Below are 6863 nucleotides of genomic sequence, written 5' to 3'. Positions count from 1 at the left end.
TTACAAATTAAGGCTATGAATAAATGGTAGGCTACTTCATTTATATAGATTGTGATCTTGAATTGAATTAGAATTTATTGTGTAGGCTTTGCTGCTTTTAGATGTGAAGCGCCCACTGTTGTGACCCACTCAACTTTTCATGCCAAGGACGCCACTGCAAATATTAACGACATCCCCTCATCAACCACAACAGGGTAAAGAAGAAAAAAAAACATCAGGAGAAAAACAAGAAACCTTGAGAAGGGATTGCAAATGTGGAAATGCCCCTTCCAGGATGACCAAACTGCATTGGATGTCGATTGGGCAACAGTTTACACAATATGTGATGCTAAACAATATTAACTAGAATAGTGCACATGTACACTGCACTAAGACGCCGTCAGGGAAGTGAGTGGGTCCTCATCCAAACCAGGCCAGGTTGGTCTTCAACTTTGTGTGTGTCATCTAAAGATGTTTATGATGAAGGGTAGGTGAAGGTGATGAAGGTATTGAGAGCTTTTAATTTTTTAACATTTTTTTTTTAATTTTCTGGATCATCAAATTAATGATCAGACATCGGTTGTGATGGTGGCCTAGTTGGATCAGGTGGACCATATGGTTCCTATGGTTCATATGGTTCCCATGGTTCATATGGTTCATATGGTTCATATGGCTCATATGGTATATATGGTTCATATGCTTCATATGGTTCATATGGTTCATGTGGTTCATATGCTTCATATGCTTCATATGGCTCATAAGGCCAAGATGGCGGTGGCATAAGTGGCCAATGTGGTACTGGGCCAGGTGGCCATGGTGGTGGTGGCCAATATGGAAAGAGTTGTGGCGGCCCGGGTGGTCCTGGTGGATCGGATGGTGGATGGCATGGCGGATCAGATGGGGGATCAGATTTCGGATCGGATGGGGGATCCGTTGGTGGATCAGACGGTGGATTGGATGGGGGATCGGATGGGGGATCAGATGGGGGATCGGATGGGGGATCAGATGGGGGATCAGATGTGGGATCGGATGGCGGATCGGATGGGGGAACGGATGGTGAATCGGATGGTGGATCTTGGCCATTTTCATCTGGAGTAACAGTTGGTGGATCAGTTGTTGGATCAGATGGTGGATCGGTTGGTGGATCGGTTGGTGGATCGGTTGGTGGATCGGATGGCGGATCGGATGAGGGATCAGTTGGTGGAACAGGCGGGGGATCAGATGGTGGATCAGTTGGTGGATTGGATGGTGAATCGGATGGTGGATCTTGGCCATTTTCATCTGGAGTAACAGTTGGTGGATCAGTTGGTGGATCAGATGGCATATCGGATGGGGGATCAGTTGGTGGAACAGGCGGGGGATCAGTTAGTGGATCGGTTGGTGGATCGGTTGGTGGATCGGTTGGTGGATCGGATGGCGGATCGGATGGGGGATCAGTTGGTGTATCAGGCGGGGGATCAGATGGTGGATCGGTTGGTGGATCGGATGGTGGATCAGACGGTGGATTGGATGGGGGATCAGATGGTGGCTCTTGGCTATTTTCATCTGGAGTAACAGAAGGTGGATCAGTTGGTGAATCGGATGGTGGATCGGGTGGCGAATCGGAAGGTGGATCGGATGGGGGATCAGTGGGTGGATCAGGCGGGGGATCAGATGGTGGATCGGATGGTGGATCGGGTGGCGAATCGGATGGTGGATCTTGGCCGTTTTCATCTGGAGTAACAGTTGGTGGATCAGTTGGTGGATCAGATGGTGGATCAGTTGGTGGATCGGTTGGTGGATCGGATGGCGGATCGGATGGCGGATCGGATGGGGGATCAGTTGGTGGATCAGGCGGGGGATCAGATGGTGGATCGGATGGTGGATCGGGTGTCGAATCGGATGGTGGCTCTTGGCCGTTTTCATCTGGAGTAACAGTTGGTGGATCAGTTGGTGGATCGGATGGCGGATCGGATGGCGGATTGGATGGGGGAACGGATGGTGAATCGGGTGGCGAATCGGATGGTGGATCTTGGCCGTTTTCATCTGAAGTAACAGTAGGTGGATCAGATGGTGGATCAGTTGGTGGATCGGTTGGTGGATCGGTAGGTGGATCGGATGGCGGATCGGATGGGGGATCAGTTGGTGGATCAGGCGGGGGATCAGATGGTGGATCGGGTGGCGAATCGGATGGTGGATCTTGGCCGTTTTCATCTGGAGTAACAGTTGGTGGATCAGTTGGTGGATCAGATGGTGGATCAGTTGGTGGATCGGATGGCGGATCAGACGGGGGAGCGGATGGGGGAACGGATGGTGAATCGGATGGTGGATCTTGGCCATTTGCATCTGAAGTAACAGTAGGTGGATCAGATGGTGGATTGGATGGTGGATCAGATGGGGGATCAGTGGGTGGAACAGGCGGGGGATCAGATGGTGGATCGGATGGTGGATCTTGGCCATTTTCATCTAGAGTAACAGGTGGTGGATCAGTTGGTGGATCAGATGGTGGATCAGTTGGTGGATCAGTTGGTGGATTGGATGGGGGATCAGTTGGTGGATCAGGCGGTGGATCAGGCGGGGGATCGGATGGTGGACCGGATGGTGGATCGGATGGTGGATCGGATGGTGGATCGGGTGGCGGATCGGACGGGGGAGCGGATGGTGGATCTTGGCCGTTTTCATCTGGAGTAACAGTTGGTGGATCAGTTGGTGGATTGGTTGGTAGATCAGATGGTGGATCGGTTGGTGGATCAGTTGGTGGATCGGATGGCGGATCGGATGGGGGATCAGTGGGTGGAGCAGGCGGGGGATCAGATGGTGGATCGGGTGGCGAATGGGATGGTGGATCTTGGGCGTTTTCATCTGGAGTAACAGTTGGTGGATCAGTTGGTGGATCAGATGGTGGATCAGTCGGTGGATCATGTGGCGGCTTGGATGGGGGATCAGTGGGTGGAACAGGCGGGGGATCAGATGGTGGATCGGATGGTGGATCGGGTGGCGAATCGGATGGTGGATCTTGGCCGTTTTCATCTGGAGTAACAGTTGGTGGATCAGTTGGTGGATCAGATGGTGGATCAGTTGGTGGATCGGATGGCGGCTCGGATGGGGGATCAGTGGGTGGAACAGGCGGGGGTTCAGATGGTGGATCGGATGGTGGATCGGGTGGCGAATCGGATGGCGGATTGGATGGGGGATCAGTGGGTGGATCAGGCGGGGGATCAGATGGTGGATCGGATGGTGGATTGGGTGGCGAATCGGATGGTGGATCTTGGCCGTTTTCATCTGGAGTAACAGTTGGTGGATCAGTTGGTGGATCAGTTGGTGGATCAGATGGTGGATCAGTTGGTGGATCGGTTGGTGGATCGGATGGCGGATCGGATGGGGGATCAGTGGGTGGATCAGGCGGGGGATCAGATGGTGGATCGGATGGTGGATCGGGTGGCGAATCGGAAGGTGGATCTTGGCCGTTTTCATCTGGAGTAACAGTTGGTGGATCAGTTGGTGGATCAGTTGGTGGATCAGATGGTGGATCAGTTGGTGGATCAGTTGGTGGATCGGATGGCGGCTCGGATGGGGGATCGGTGGGTGGAACAGGCGGGGGATCAGATGGTGGATCAGGTGGCGAATCGGATGGTGGATCTTGGCCGTTTTCATCTGAAGTAACAGTTGGTGGATCAGTTGGTGGATCGGATGGGAGAACGGATGGTGAATCGGTTGGTGGATCTTGGCCATTTCCTTCTGAAGTAACAGTAGGTGGATCAGATGGTGGATCAGATGGTGGATCAGTTGGTGGATTGGTTGGTGGATCGGTTGGTGGATCGGTTGGTGGATCGGTTGGCGGATCGGATGGGGGATCAGTTGGTGGATCAGATGGTGGATCGGATGGCGGATTGGATGGGGGATCGGATGGGGGATCAGATGGTGGATTGGGTGGCGAATCGGATGGTGGATCTTGGCCGTTTTCATCTGGAGTAACAGTTGGTGGATCAGATGGTGGGTCAGTTGGTGGATCGGTCGGTGGATCAGATGGTGGATCGGATGGTGGATCGGGTGGCGGATCGGATGGGGGAGCGGATGGTCGATCGGATGGGGGATCGGATGGCGGATCTTGGCCATTTTCATTTGAAGTAACAGATGGTGGATCAGTTGGTGAATTGGATGGGGGATCGGATGGTGGATCGGGTTGTGAATCGGATGGTGAATCTTGGCCGTTTTCATCTGGAGTAACAGATGGTGGATGAGATGGTGGATCTGGTGGTGGATCTGGTGGTGGATCGGTTGTTGGATCGGTTGGTGGATCAGATGGTGGATCGGATGGTGGATCAGATGGCGGAGCGGGTGGAGAATCGGATGGCGGCTCGGATGGCGGATTGGATGGTGGATCTTGGCCATTTACATCTGGAGTAACAGATGGTGGATCAGTTGGGGGATCGGATGGGGGATCAGCTGGTGGATCAGACGGTTGGTTGGATGGCGGATTAGATGGGGGATCTGATGGGGGAACGGTTGGTGGATCGGATGGGGGATCAGTTGGTGGATCAGGCTCTTGGCCGTTTTCATCTGGAGTAACAGTAGGTGGATCAGATGGTGGATCAGTTGGTGGATCGGTTGGTGGATCGGTAGGTGGATCGGATGGCGGATCGGATGGGGGATCAGTTGGTGGATCAAGCGGGGGATCAGATGGTGGATCGGGTGGCGAATCGGATGGTGGATCTTGGCCGTTTTCATCTGGAGTAACAGTTGGTGGATCAGTTGGTGGATCAGATGGTGGATCAGTTGGTGGATCGGATGGCGGATCAGACGGGGGAGCGGATGGGGGAACGGATGGTGAATCGGATGGTGGATCTTGGCCATTTGCATCTGAAGTAACAGTAGGTGGATCAGATGGTGGATTGGATGGTGGATCGGATGGGGGATCAGTGGGTGGAACAGGCGGGGGATCAGTTGGTGGATCAGATGGTGGATCAGTTGGTGGATCAGTTGGTGGATTGGATGGGGGATCAGTTGGTGGATCAGGCGGGGGATCGGATGGTGGACCGGATGGTGGATCGGATGGTGGATCGGGTGGCGGATCGGACGGGGGAGCGGATGGTGGATCTTGGCCGTTTTCATCTGGAGTAACAGTTGGTGGATCAGTTGGTGGATTGGTTGGTAGATCAGATGGTGGATCGGTTGGTGGATCAGTTGGTGGATCGGATGGCGGATCGGATGGGGGATCAGTGGGTGGAGCAGGCGGGGGATCAGATGGTGGATCGGGTGGCAAATCGGATGGTGGATCTTGGGCGTTTTCATCTGGAGTAACAGTTGGTGGATCAGTTGGTGGATCAGATGGTGGATCAGTCGGTGGATCGGATGGCGGCTCGGATGGGGGATCAGTGGGTGGAACAGGCGGGGGATCAGATGGTGGATCGGATGGTGGATCGGGTGGCGAATCGGATGGTGGATCTTGGCCGTTTTCATCTGGAGTAACAGTTGGTGGATCAGTTGGTGGATCAGATGGTGGATCTGTTGGTGGATCGGATGGCGGCTCGGATGGGGGATCAGTGGGTGGAACAGGCGGGGGTTCAGATGGTGGATCGGATGGTGGATCGGGTGGCGAATCGGATGGTGGATCGGGTGGCGAATCGGATGGTGGATCTTGGCCGTTTTCATCTGAAGTAACAGTAGGTGGATCAGATGGTGGATCGGATGGAGGATTAGTGGGTGGAACAGGCGGGGGTTCAGATGGTGGATCGGTTGGTGGATCGGTTGGTGGATCGGTCGGTGGATCGGTCGGTGGATCGGATGGCGGATCGGACAGGGGATCAGTTGGTGGATCGGATGGTGGATCGGGTGGCGGATCGGATGGGGGAGCGGATGGTGGATCGGGTGGCGAATCGGATGGTGGATCTTGGCCGTTTTCATCTGGAGTAACAGTTGGTGGATCAGATGGTGGATCAGTTGGTGGATCGGTCGGTGGATCGGTTGGTGGATCGGATGGCGGATCGGATGGGGGATCAGTTGGTGGATCAGATGGTGGATCGGATGGTGGATCGGGTAGCGGATCGGATGGGGGAGCGGATAGGGGAGCGGATGGTGGATCGGATGGGGGATCGGATGCCGGATCTTGGCCATTTTCATTTGAAGTAACAGATGGTGGATCAGTTGGTGGATCGGTTGGTGGATCAGATGGTGGATCAGTTGGTGGATCAGTTGGTGGATCGGATGGCGGCTCGGATGGGGGATCAGTGGGTGGAACAGGCGGGGGATCGGATGGTGGATCGGGTGGCGAATCTTGGCCGTTTTCATCTTGAGTAACCGTTGGTGGATCAGTTGGTGGATCAGTTGGTGGATCAGATGGTGGATCAGTTGGTGGATCAGTTGGTGGATCGGATGGCGGCTCGGACAGGGGATCAGTGAGTGGAACAGGCGGGGGTTCAGATGGTGGATCGGATGTTGGATCGGGTGGCGAATCGGATGGTGGATCTTGGCCGTTTTCATCTGGAGTAACAGTTGGTGGATCAGTTGGTGGAACGGTTGGTGGATCGGTTGGTGGATCGGTTGGTGGATCAGATGGCGGATCGGATGGGGGATCAGTGGGTGCATCAGGCGGGGGATCAGATGGTGGATCGGATGGTGGATCGGGTGGCGAATCGGATGGTGGATCTTGGCCGTTTTCATCTGGAGTAACAGTTGGTGGATCAGTTGGTGGATCAGATGGTGGATCAGTTGGTGGATCGGATGGCGGCCCGGATGGAGGATCAGTGGGTGGAACAGGCGGGGGTTCAGATGGTGGATCGGGTGGCGAATCGGATGGTGGATCTTGGCCGTTTTCATCTGGAGTAACAGTTGGTGGATCAGTTGGTGGATCAGATGGTGGATCAGTTGGTGGATCGGATGGCGGCTCGGATGGGGGATCAGTGGGT

The sequence above is a fragment of the Vanacampus margaritifer genome, chromosome 6, assembly GCF_051991255.1.
Source record: "Vanacampus margaritifer isolate UIUO_Vmar chromosome 6, RoL_Vmar_1.0, whole genome shotgun sequence".
NCBI lineage: Eukaryota > Metazoa > Chordata > Actinopteri > Syngnathiformes > Syngnathidae > Vanacampus > Vanacampus margaritifer.
The sequence above is the reverse complement of the archived record's forward strand: the minus strand, read 5'-3'. Positions refer to the sequence as shown.